General features: G+C 41.1%; 1 protein-coding gene across 3 annotated transcripts in view; it reads right to left on the minus strand.

Annotated features, from left to right (window-relative positions):
- The window catches only part of GJA5 (gap junction protein alpha 5), a 141,361-nt gene that overhangs the window by 66,113 nt on the left and 61,221 nt on the right, over positions 1-14,027 (minus strand). The window contains exon 1 of one of the 3 annotated variants that reach the window (XM_077293813.1): positions 9,208-9,281. The exons of the other annotated variants lie outside the window; for them this stretch is intronic. The gene's annotated coding sequence lies outside the window, so the exon portion shown is untranslated. Of the gene's footprint in view, positions 1-9,207; positions 9,282-14,027 lie in introns of those variants that run through there. 3 annotated transcript variants of the gene reach the window in all.

Raw genomic sequence — 14,027 nt, forward strand, 5'->3', positions numbered from 1 at the left:
CTTCTAGTGGGGGCTACATACACTGATGAGCAAAAGGGCACCAATGTTTTGAACTTGTGACTTTCAGGCTCCATATCTCACCATCCACTACTGCTTCGAACGTGTGACAACCAAGATGATTGTCTATAAAATTATGGCTATCTCATACGTACAGTTAGGTCCATATATATTTGGACAGAGACAACATTTTTCTAATTTTGGTTACAGACTTTACCACAATTAATTTTAAACAAAACCATTCAGATGCAGTTGAAGTTCAGACTTTCAGCTTTCATTTGAGGGTATCCAAATTAAAATTGGATGAAGGGTTTAGGAGTTTCAGCTCCTTAACAAGTGCCACCCTGTTTTTTAAAGGGACCAAAAGTAATTGGACAATTGACTCCAAGGCTATTTCATGGACAGGTGTGGGCAATCCCTTTGTTATGTCATTCTCAATTAAGTAGATAAAAGACCTGGAGTTGATTTGAGGTGTGGTGCTTGCATTTGGAAGGTTTCGCTGTGAAGTAAACATGCGGTAACGGAGCTCTCCATGCAGGTGAAACAAGCCATCCTTAAGCTGCGAAAACAGAAAAAACCATCTGAAAAATTGCTACAATATTAGGAGTGGCAAAATCTAGAGTTTGGTACATCCTGAGAAAGAAAGAAAGCACTGGTGAACTCATCAATGCAAAAAGACCTGGGCGCCCACGGAAGACAACAGTGGTGGATGATCGCAGAATAATCTCCATGGTGAAGAGAAACCCCTTCACAACCGCCAACCAAGTGACCAACACTCTCCAGGAGGTCGGAGGATCAATATCCAAATCTACCATAAAGAGAAGACTGCATGAAAGTAACTACAGAGGGTTCACTGCACGGTGCAGCCACTCATAAGCATCAAGAATAAAAAGGCTAGACATTCTATGGACAGATGAAACCAAGATCAACCTCTACCAGAATGATGGAAAGAGAAAAGCATGGCAAAGGCGTGGTACAGCTCATGATCCAAAGCATACCACATCATCTGTAAAACATGGCGGAGGCAGTGTGATGGCTTGGGCATGCATGGCTGCCAGTGGCACTGGGTCACTAGTGTTTATGGATGATGTGACACAGGAATGAATTCTGAGGTCTTCAGAGCCGCCATACTGTGTGCTCAGATCCAGCCAAATGCAGCAAAACTGATTGGTCGTCGTTTCATACTACAGATGGACAATGGCCCAAAACATAAAGCCAAAGCAACCCAGGAGTTTATTAAAGCAAAGAAGTGGAATATTCTTGAATGGCCAAGTCAGTCACCGGATCTCAACCCAATTGAGCAGCATTTCACTTGTTAAAGACTAAACTTCAGACAGAAAGGCCACAAACAAACAGCAACTGAAAACCACTGCAGTGAAGGCCGAGCATCAAAAAGGAGGAAACACAGCGTCTGGTGATGTCCATGAGTTCAAGACTTCAGGCAGTCATTGCCAACAAAGGGTTTTCAACCAAGTACTAGAAATAAACATTTTATTTAAAATTATTTAATCTGTCCAATTACTTTTGGTCCCTTTAAAAACAGGGTGGCACATGTTAAGGAGCTGAAACTCCTAAACCCTTCATCCAATTTTAATGTGGATACCCTCAAATAAAAGCTGAAAGTCTGAACTTCAACTGCATCTGAATTGTTTTGTCTAAAATTCATTGTGGTAATGTCTATAACCAAAATTAGAAAAATGTTGTCTCTGTCCAAATATATATGGACCTAACTGTAAATGTGACTTCCTCCTATTTAGCACATGATTAGTTATGCAGATTCTCGACATGTCCAGCTGATAGCGGTCTCTCTACCAAGAAAATGGCCAAACTGCATCATGTGAGCGCCATGACAGAAGATTAGGAAGCGAAGTCCGTCCATTCATTCAAATCTGGCACCAGAAGGAATCCTTCAACTTTGAAACGCGTTGAGAATAAACCATCATCTTTATCTTCAACACGCCTGGACATTCATCTTCACAGCAGCGCGGGTGTTATCCACAAAACTCCTAGATGGAAAGATGGATTTACAAAATACTAACAAAATAATAAAAATTAAAATGTAGGATTTTAGGAGCAATACAATAACAATGCAGTCACTGGACAAGAATCTGCATAACTAATCATATGATAAATAGCAGCAAGTCATATTTATGTATGAGATAGCCAAGATGATTATCTATAAAATGACGGTGGTCTCACGTCAGAACTTGTAGGGGATGGTGAGATATGAAGCCTGAAAATCAGTAAGTCAAAATATTGTTACCCTTTTACTCACTCATCAGTATAAATCTGTATATAACGAGCTCCCCCTAGTGGTGGCTTTATAGATCTGTATGTAGTGAGCTCCCCCTAGTGGTGGCTGCAGACAGGATATTATCATGTATCTCTGTATACAGGGAGCTCCCCCTAGTGGTGACTGCAGACTGGATCTTATCATGTATCTCTGTATACAGGGAGCTCCCCCTAGTGGTGGCTGCAGACAGGATCTTATCATGTATCTCTGTATACAGTGAGCTCCCCCTAGTGATGGCTGCAGACAGGATATTATCATGTATCTCTGTGTACAGGGAGCTCCCCCTAGTGGTGGTTGCAGACAGGATCTTATCATGTATCTCTGTATACAGGGAGCTCCCCCTAGTGGTGGCTGCAGACAGGATCTTATCATGTATCTCTGTATACAGGGAGCTCCCGCTAGTGGTGACTGCAGACAGGATCTTATCATGTATCTCTGTATACAGGGAGCTCCCCCTAGTGGTGGCTGCAGACAGGATATTATCATTTATCTCTGTATACAGGGAGCTCCCCCTAGTGGTGGCTGCAGACAGGATCTTATCATGTATCTCTGTATACAGGGAGCTCCCCCTAGTGGTGGCTGCAGACAGGATCTTATCATGTATCTCTGTATACAGGGAGCTCCCCCTAGTGGTGGCTGCAGACAGGATATTATCATTTATCTCTGTATACAGGGAGCTCCCCCTAGTGGTGACTGCAGACAGAATATTATCATGCATCCCTGTATACAGGGAGCTCCCCCTAGTGGTGGCTTCAGACAGGATATTATCATGTATCTCTGTATACAGGGAGCTCCCCATAGTGGTGACTGCAGACAGAATATTATCATGCATCTCTGTAAACAGGGAGCTCCCCCTAGTGGTGGCTGCAGACAGGATCTTATCATGTATTTCTGTATACAGGGAGCTCCCCCTAGTGGTGGCTGCAGACAGGATCTTATCATGTATCTGTAACAACTCTGCTGGCATCACGGCATGGCCTTTCATCTCTCACACTATCTTACCCACTGCTCCAGGTCATGATGTGGTTTCTGTTTCTTGCCAGCTCCATATTCTGTGTCTCTGCTCTGTGCATGTTTCCTGGCTGTGTGCATAGGGGGGCGGCGCCTGAACTCTCTGGTTCTTATAGGAATCAGGTGCACCTGTCTAATCTGTTCCTGACCAATTACCAAGAGACCTCCAGTATATAGTGCAGCTCCACCCAGTGGACTGGGCCTGTGCAATGTGTTAGCTCAGTTTGTGCTTAGCTTCTGAGTTTGCCAGGCCTTGCTCTGTGTTACTCCCTATCTAGAGGCTTTTCTCCTTGCTTTGCCTTGATCTTGTTTGTCCGCCCTCCAGGAGGCAGTATATCCTGGTCCCTGTGTCTTTGTTCTTGTTCCATTACCTTGTCTGAACTTAGTCCTATCTCTGTCTCCTTGTCTGTGGCTTTCTTCCCTGCTGTGTCTTTCCTTGTGATCTCAGTCTACTTATGCTCCGCACTCTTGCGGCTCTGTCTGCTCTGAACCCTTGTGACTTTGCCTGGGCTCCGCTCTCTTTCAGCTTTGCCTCTGCTCCGCACTCCTGCAGTTCTGCTCCGTTCTACTCTGCTCTGCTGCTGCAGTAATCTCTTGCTGCAGCTCCTCTCCGCATTCCTTGTGGTTCCGCTCTGCTTAGCTTTTGTTGCTGCGCTATCTCTTGCTGCTCTTCAGCTCCTATCTGCAGCCTTGCACTTATCTTCCTGTGTGAACAGGTCCCTACCTGTTCCTTCATACTTCATTCCTTCATATCCATACCTGCATCTCCTGTGTGAACAGGTCCCAACCTGTTCCTTCATACACCACACCAACCAGTCCTGTGTCTCTGCCGTTCCTGCCAGCCCTATGTCTCTGCCGTTCCTGCCAGCCCTATGTCTCTGCCGTTCCTGCCAGCCCTGTGTCTCTGCCAGCCCTGTGTCTTAACTGTGCCAGCCTACTCGTCTGAGTTTCGTCTAGTGATGACTGCAGACAGAATATTATCATGTATCTCTGTATACAGGGAGCTCCCCCTAGTGGTGGCTGCAGTCAGAATCTTATCATGTATCTCTGTATACAGGGAGCTCCCCCTAGTGGTGGCTGCAGTCAGAATCTTATCATGTATCTCTGTATACAGGGAGCTCCCCCTAGTGGTGACTGCAGACAGGATCTTATCATGTATCTCTGTATACAGGGAGCTCCCCCTAGTGGTGGCTGCAGACAGGATTTTATCATGTATCTCTGTATACAGGGAGCTCCCCCTAGTGGTGACTGCAGACAGGATCTTATCATGTATCTCTGTATACAGGGAGCTCCCCCTAGTGATGACTGCAGACAGAATCTTATCATGTATCTCTGTATACAGGGAGCTCCCCCTAGTGGTGGCTGCAGACAGAATCTTATCATGTATCTCTGTATACCGGGAGCTCCCCCTAGTGATGGCTGCAGACAGGATCTTATCATGTATCTCTGTATACATGGAGCTCCCCCTAGTGGTGGCTGCAGACATAATCTTATCATATATCTCTGTATACAGGGAGCTCCCCCTAGTGATGGCTGCAGACAGGATCTTATCATGTATCTCTATACAGGGAGCTCCCCCTAGTGGTGACTGCAGACAGGATCTTATCATGTATCTCTGTATACAGGGAGCTCCCCCTAGTGGTGGCTGCAGACAGGATCTTATTCTCTATCTCTATATACAGGGAGCTCCCCCTAGTGGTGACTGCAGACAGGATCTTATCATGTATTTCTGTATACAGGGAGCTCCCCCTAGTGGTGGCTGAAGACAGGATCTTATCATGTATCTCGGTATACAGGGAGCTCCCCCTAGTGGTGGCTGCAGACATAATCTTATCATATATCTCTGTATACAGGGAGCTCCCCCTAGTGATGGCTGCAGACAGGATCTTATCATGTATCTCTGTATACAGGGAGCTCCCCCTAGTGGTGGCTGCAGACAGGATCTTATCATGTATCTCTGTATAGATGGAGCTCCCCCTAGTGGTGACTGCAGACAGGATGTTATCATATATCTCTGTATACAGGGAGCTCCCCCTAGTGGTGGCTGCAGACAGGATCTTATCATATATCTCTGTATACAGGGAGCTCCCCCTAGTGGTGGCTGCAGACAGGATCTTATCCTCTATCTCTGTATACAGGGAGCTCCCCCTAGTGGTGACTGCAGACAGGATCTTATCATGTATCTCTGTATACAGGGAGCTCCCCCTAGTGGTGGCTGCAGACAGGATCTTATCCTCTATCTCTGTATACAGGGAGCTCCCCCTAGTGGTGACTGCAGACAGGATCTTATCATGTATCTCTGTATACAGGGAGCTCTCCCTAGTGGTGACTTCAGACAGAATCTTATCATGTATCTTTGTATACAGGGAGCTCCCCCTAGTGGTGGCTGCAGACAGGATCTTATCCTCTATCTCTGTATACAGGGAGCTCCCCCTAGTGGTGACTGCAGACAGGATCTTATCATGTATCTCTGTATACAGGGAGCTCTCCCTAGTGGTGACTTCAGACAGGATCTTATCATGTATCTCTGTATAGAGGGAGCTTCCCCTATTGGTGACCGCAGACAGGATCTTATCATGTATCTCTGTATACAGGGAGCTCCCCCTAGTGGTGGCTGCAGACAGAATCTTATCATGTATCTCTGTATACAGGGAGCTCCCCCTAGTGGTGGCTGCAGACAGAATCTTATCATGTATCTCTGTATACAGGGAGCTCCCTCTAGTGGTGACTGCAGACAGGATCTTATCATATATCTCTGTATACATGGAGCTCCCCCTAGTGGTGACTGCAGGCAGAATCTTATCATGTATTTCTGTATACAGGGAGCTCCCCCTAGTGGTGGCTGCAGACAGAATCTTATCATGTATCTCTGTATACAGGGAGCTCCCCCTAGTGGTGGCTGCAGACAGGATCTTATCATGTATCTCTGTATACAGGGAGCTCCCCCTAGTGGTGGCTGCAGACAGGATCTTATCATGTATCTCTGTATACAGGGAGCTCCCCCTAGTGGTGGCTGCAGACAGAATCTTATCATGTATCTCTGTATACAGGGAGCTCCCCCTAGTGGTGGCTGCAGACAGAATCTTATCATGTATCTCTGTATACAGGGAGCTCCCTCTAGTGGTGACTGCAGACAGGATCTTATCATATATCTCTGTATACATGGAGCTCCCCCTAGTGGTGACTGCAGGCAGAATCTTATCATGTATTTCTGTATACAGGGAGCTCCCCCTAGTGGTGGCTGCAGACAGAATCTTATCATGTATCTCTGTATACAGGGAGCTCCCCCTAGTGGTGGCTGCAGACAGGATCTTATCATGTATCTCTGTATACAGGGAGCTCCCCCTAGTGGTGGCTGCAGACAGGATCTTATCATGTATCTCTGTATACAGGGAGCTCCCCCTAGCGGTAACTGCAGACAGGATCTTATCATGTATCTCTGTATACAGGGAGCTCCCCCTAGTGGTGGCTGCAGACAGAATCTTATCATGTATCTCTGTATACAGGGAGCTCCCCCTAGTGGTGGCTGCAGACAGAATGTTATCAAGTATCTCTGCATACTGGGAGCTTCCCCTAGTGGTGGCTGCAGATAGAATCTTATCATGTATCTCTGTATACAGGGAGCTCCCCCTAGTGGTGGCTGCAGATAGAGTCTTATCATGTATCTCTGTATACAGGGAGCTCCCCCTAGTGGTGGCTGCAGACAGGATCTTATCATGTATCTCTGTATACAGGGAGCTCCCCCTAGTGGTGGCTGCAGACAGGATCTTATCATGTATCTCTGTATACAGGGAGCTCCCCCTAGTGGTGGCTGCAGACAGGATCTTATCATGTATCTCTGTATACAGGGAGCTCCCCCTAGTGGTGGCTGCAGACAGGATCTTATCATGTATCTCTGTATACAGGGAGCTCCCCCTAGTGGTGACTGCAGACAGGATCTTATCATGTATCTCTGTATACAGGGAGCTCCCCCTAGTGGTGGCTGCAGACAGAATCTTGTCATGTATCTCTGTATACAGGTAGCTCCCCCTAGTGGTGGCTGCAGACAGAATCTTATCATGTATCTCTGTATACAGGGAGCTCCCTCTAGTGGTGACTATAAACAAAATCTTACTATGTATCTCTGAATTCCGTTAGCTACCCTTTTGGTGTCTTCGGGCAGGTAGAATATTATCATATGGCTTTGTGCAGAGTTGAAGAGGATTTGGAGCCCTTTATCAGAGTTCTGACAAATTCTGGACTTATTTCAATACAATAAAACAATATCCACTCTACACAATGTCCTCACCGAGACCAACTCCACCATCCCAAACCGTTAAATAATAAACTACGTATTATATAATAATTTATATAATATTAAGTATTATCCTCTTAGTCACTCCAGACCTCCAGGGATATTGGACCTTAACCAAAAACCATTCTGAAATGTAAATAATAAACATTCACTCCTTTATCTTCTCACACTATCCTGGATTATAGATATTAATTCCTTCGTCTTCTTAAACTACTATAGATACTATACATAACTGATAAGCTCCTCTAGACCCCCAGGGATATTATAGGAATTTTTATTGCTTACTCATGAATCATCCTATGTAAAAATGTATCATGCAGAAAGTGAATAGAACCTGAGAAGGACCAGGAGGTGAATTTTGCAATGTCTTGGGGGCCAATATTCTTGGAACCCCCTTTAGAAACTTTAATCACTACCGATAATGTAATAACGTATTATTTAGCTTCAAATATTCAACAAGCTATTTAGAAAAAAAGAACATTCTATGCATGAGCCAATATATTTCCTAATATTACATTCAAGGCAACAATGGGTCCTAAAGGGCCCCTGGGACACGCATGGAGAGGGCGAGGGCCCAGCTCTGGTTTGCCCCATTTTCTTTATTTTAAGAACTTCACTCCTTTACATGCACGGTACTGTAAGAAAAGAAAAGGGTGGATAATTGGCCAACGGGTCATGGGACTGGGGTGGAGGGGGAAAATAGTCACCTCCCTCTGCAGCAAAATTCAGGACCTCAATGGGGGTCCATTATAAAATCCAACTGGTTCTGAAGAGTATCAGGCACTCCAGTGGAACTGTCACATTCATTTTGGAAAAACTGGAGGTCTAAGCTCATGAATCGCCATCAATAACATCTTTGACATCACATAATTTTATAGTGTGCTTCCCCTTTAATTTATCTTCTGACCAGCCAAAGAAACTACCATTGATGGGGGGGTCCATGTAAGTACACTTAACCAATTTTCAATGTAAAGGGGTTTACTGTTCCAACTTCCCCCTTTCAGGACTGGTCGGAATTTCACCCACATAGAATTTTTACCAAAACGTGCCCAGAAGCACAGGAGCCCTGATATTTTTGGTAATCAGTGGGGATCCCAGCTCGTGGACCCCGCCGTTGTTACTTTCTGACAAGTTGCTATGGAATTTAAAGTGGGAAACTCCCCCAAAAATAAAAATTAAAGTTTCGTTGAGTAAAGTGTACGGCCATCAAAAACATGAAATAAATGACTGAAATAACCACACCAACCACATCTAAAGCTAAGATCAACCCAATGCTGGATATAAAAGCAAATATCGACTATTTTTGATAACTAATACAAGAAATAGATAAATGACAACAAAAGGAAGGCATGCAGAGATCACATAAAAACCATTAAAAACACTAAATAAAACATAATTATTAAACCATCGAAAATAAAAAAAATATTTGGTAAATGAAACAGGCGGATCACTAAATAAATACATAAAACGTAAAAGCAAATACTGTAATATCAAAGATTAATGATAAAACTAAGAGCAGAGAGGTAAAATAATGTAAGAATTCTAAAAACAAATGTAAAGTAAACGAGAAGAAAGAGAATTACTATAAAAGCCGTCACACACAGACACTTGCCTTCACAGCCAACAGATAAGGAGGTCGAATCACAAGATCCACAAGTAATGAGAAAGTAATGACTATGGTGACGGGTGCAAGAATGAGCAACCTAAATAAAGCAAATATTGCCTCCTGGAGGAGGAGGAGGGGGCAGGAAGGTGCTGGACGAAATCTCTCTGATGGGTGGAGATATGCAAAAAGTGCCAAAAGGGTTCTGATAGAGATGAGATAGAGAGATAGATAATAAATAGATAATAGATAGATAATAGATAGATCGATAATAGATAGATAATAGATAGATAGATAATAGATAGATAGATAATAGATAGATAGATAATAGATAGATAATAGATAGACAGATAATAGATAATAGATAGATAATAGATAGATAATAGATCGATAGATAATAGATAGATAGATAATAAATAGATAATAGATAGATAGACAGATAATAAATAGATAATAGATAGATAATAGATAGATAACAGATAGATCGATAATAGATAGATAATAGATAGATAGATAATAGATAGATAATAGATAGATAATAGATAGATAGATAATAGATAGATAATAGATAGACAGATAATAGATAATAGATAGATAATAGATAGATAATAGATCGATAGATAATAGATAGATAGATAATAGATAGATAATAGATAGACAGATAATAAATAGATAATAGATAGATAATAGATAGATAATAGATCGATAGATAATAGATAGATAATAGATAGATAGATAATAGATAATAGATAGATAATAGATAGATCGATAATAAATAGATAATAGATAGATAGACAGATAATAGATGATAGATAGATCGATAATAGATAGATAATAGATAGATGATAGATAATAGATAGATAATAGATAGATAGATAGATAGATAGATAATAGATAGATCGATAATAAATAGATAATAGATGAATGATAGATAATTGATAATAGATCGAAAGATGATAGATAGATAGATAGATAGATATTAGATAGATGATAGATGATAGATAGATAATAGGTAGATAATAGATAGATAATAGATAGATAGATAGACAGAAAATAGATAGATAATAGATAGATAGATAATAGATAGATAATAGATGAATGATAGATAATTGATAATAGATAGAAAGATAATAGATAGATAGATAGATAGATAGATGATAGATGATAGATAGATAATATATAGATGATAGATAATAGATGATAGATAATAGATAGATAGATAATAGATAGATAATAGATAGATAATAGGTAGATAATAGATAGATAATAGATAGATGATAGATAGATAGATAGATAGATAATAGATAGAGAGATAGATATATAATAGATAGATAATAGATGAATGATAGATAATTGATTAATAGATAGATAATAGAAAGATAATAGATAGATAATAGATAGATAATAGGTAGATAATAGATAGATAGATAATTGATAATAGATAGATACATAATAGATAGACAGAAAGATAATATATAGATAGATAATCGATAATGTGATGAAAATGTCATCTGCTCCTGTATATAGTATATACCTGTGTGTCATCTGCTCCTGTATATAGTATATAACTGTGTGTCATCTGCTCCTGTATATAGTATATACCTGTATGTCATCTCCTCCTGTATATAGTATGTACCTGTGTATCATCTCCTCCTGTATATAGTATATACCTGTATGTCATCTCCTGTATATAGTATATACCTGTGTGTCATCTCCTCCTGTATGTAGTATATACCTCTATGTCATCTCCTCCTGTATATAGCATATACCTGTGTGTCATCTCCTGTATATAGTATATACCTGTATGTCATCTCCCCTGTATATAGTATATACCTGTGTGTCATCTCCCCTGTATATTGTATATACCTGAATGTTATCTCCTCCTCTATATAGTATATACCTGTATGTCATCTCCTCCTGTATATAGTATATACCTGTGTGTCATCTCCCCTGTATACAGTATATATGTATGTGTCATCTCCTCCTGTATATAGTATATACCTGTGTGTCATCTCCCCTGTATATAGGATATATCTGTGTGTCATCTGCTCCTGTATATAGTATATACCTGTATGTCATCTGCTCCTGTATATAGTATATATGTGTGTGTCATCTCCTCCTGTATTTAGTATATACCTGTGTGTCATCTCTCCTGTATATAGTATATACCTGTGTGTCATCTCCCCTGTAAATAGTATATACCTGTGTGTCCTCTCCTCCTGTATATAGTATATATCTGTATGTCATCTCCTCCTGTATTAGACCTCGTTCACACGTTATTTGCTCAGTATTTTTACCTCAGTATTTGTAAGCTAAATTGGCAGCCTGATAAATCCCCAGCCAACAGTAAGCCCACCCCCTGGCAGTATATATTAGCTCACACATACACATAATAGACTGGTCATGTGACTGACAGCTGCCGGATTCCTATATGGTACATTTGTTGCTCTTGTAGTTTGTCTGCTTATTAATCAGATTTTTATTTTTGAAGGATAATACCAGACTTGTGTGTGTTTTAGGGCGAGTTTCATGTGTCAAGTTGTGTGTGTTGAGTTGCGTGTGGCGACATGCATGTAGCGACTTTTGTGAGATGAGTTTTGTGTGGCGACATGCGTGTAGCAACTTTTTGTGTGTCGAGTTGCATGTGACAGGTTAGTGTAGCAAGTTGTGTGCAGCAAGTTTTGCGCATGGCGAGTTTTGCGCGTGGCGAGTTTTATGTATGCTGCATTTTGAGTATGTGCAAGTTTTGTGTGAGGCAACTTTTGCATGTGTTGCAACTTTTGTGCATGTGGCAATTTTTCCGCGTGTGCAAGTTTTGCGTGTGGCGAGTTTTCCATGAGGTGAGTTTTGCGTGAGCCTAGTTTTGCATGTGGCGAGTTTTGAGCGGTGACTTTTGTGTTTCGACTTTTATGTGGCGAGGTTGGTGTGTGTGTGGTGAAATGTGCGCTGAGGGTGGTATATGTATTCGAGCACGTGGTAGTGTGTGGCGCGTTTTGTGTGTGTGTTCATATCCCCGTGTGTGGTGAGTATCCCATGTCGGGGCCCCACCTTAGCAACTGTACGGTATATACTCTTTGGCGCCATCACTCTCATTCTTTATGTCCCCCTTGTTCACATCTGGCAGCTGTCAATTCGCCTCCAACACTTTTCCTTTCACTTTTTCCCCATTACGTAGATAGGGGCAAAATTGTTTGGTGAATTGGAAAGCGCGGGGTTAAAATTTCACCTCACAACATAGCCTATGACGGTCTCCGGGTCCAGACGTGTGACTGTGCAAAATTTTGTGGCTGTAGCTGCGACGGTGCAGATGCCAATCCCGGACAGTGTCAGACTGAAGAACATTGGGCCCACCAGAGGATGAGTCTGAGATCCCACCTTTCTCCCCACTCCAGAGCCCCATAGCAGCTGCAAGGTTTGCCCTGAAGGAGAAGCCAGGGCCACCTGAGAATTCTCCGGTTCTGTGGTGCGCCAGTCCAACCCTGGATAGATTCATAAAACGATAAAGAATTGCCTCAATCCAGCACTGATGGGGTCTGACGGGCGCCGGATTATCAGAATTTCAGCTTTTTGTAGGTTGATAAGACTTTTTGGATTATCGGATGCTGGATTTAAGGAATGATTTAGTGGCACTGGCCATTGTAAGAATTCCAATAATCGAGCAGGATTCCTTCCTGGATGAAGATGAAACTTTAGTTGAGCACATGGCAGAGGTGGTGTCTGGACTCTGGGCCCGAGCGCTGGGTGATGGGTGACTGCGGGCTGCGTGCCCCCCAGGCCGATACGCTGACATATTGCTGGCTGCCCTGTGTGTACATTCCCCTGACTGCTGTGTACAGAAGTGGAATTGAAGAGCGCACCTACAATGTTTGGACAATCTCGCGCCTGTGAATCTGCTGTAAACATTCCCCTGACTGATCACAAACTGGAATCCTATGCCCTGCCGCCCCGCCGGGGCCAAAAACAAGGCCGAAAATAACATCATCTGCAATAATCGTCCACATAGGGGCTGTCGTTGCTCTGCTTGATATAAAAAAAAAATAATTTGGATCAAGTGCAGTAAAGCATGTCTCAGGAAGTGCTGCAAAATCATGGAAAAAATGACCGTCACTAACTTTTTAATTTAATTTTTTTTTCTATTTCATTGTAAACCTTTTATTCTGATATTTTATATACAAAAATAAACTATTTAAACTTGATCAAGTCAGAAGCCAGAGAAATGTCATTTTTTAAGTCTATTTATTCATATTATTATCAAATTATTATTTTTATTATTATTATTATTATTATTATTATTATTCCATTATTATTATAATTTGTATTATTATTTTTTGTTTTATTATTATTATTATTATTTGTTTTATTATTCTATTATTATTTGTTTTATTATTATTCCGTTGTTATTATTATTATTATTTGCATTACTATTATTCCATTATTTTTTATTTATTTATTTGTTAAATTGGTAATAAAGCAATTAAAATATACATTTGAAATTTTTCATCAGTTTTGTTTTTACTTGTTTTATTATTTGACTTTTTATTTTAGCAAAAACATTTTCTATTTTTTTATTTCTTTTTAATTTTTTTTTAGCTTTTTTTTTTTTTTTTTTACTAGAATGGAACAATTTAATTTTGATGTAATCAGAAATATGTTATTTTTATAATATGATATAGTCAAAAATATGTTTCTTAATCAATGTGTTAATGTTTGAAATATGGCCATATAGCTGTCCCGGGGGTCGAGTTGTATTTCTTTATATAAGGGCAAACAATAATTAATTTGGACTAATTAATCCTTTTAGATGTAACAGAGCTGAGTTTGTCAAGTGG

The sequence above is a fragment of the Ranitomeya variabilis genome, chromosome 3 (assembly GCF_051348905.1).
Source record: "Ranitomeya variabilis isolate aRanVar5 chromosome 3, aRanVar5.hap1, whole genome shotgun sequence".
In the NCBI taxonomy this organism is placed as follows: domain Eukaryota; kingdom Metazoa; phylum Chordata; class Amphibia; order Anura; family Dendrobatidae; genus Ranitomeya; species Ranitomeya variabilis.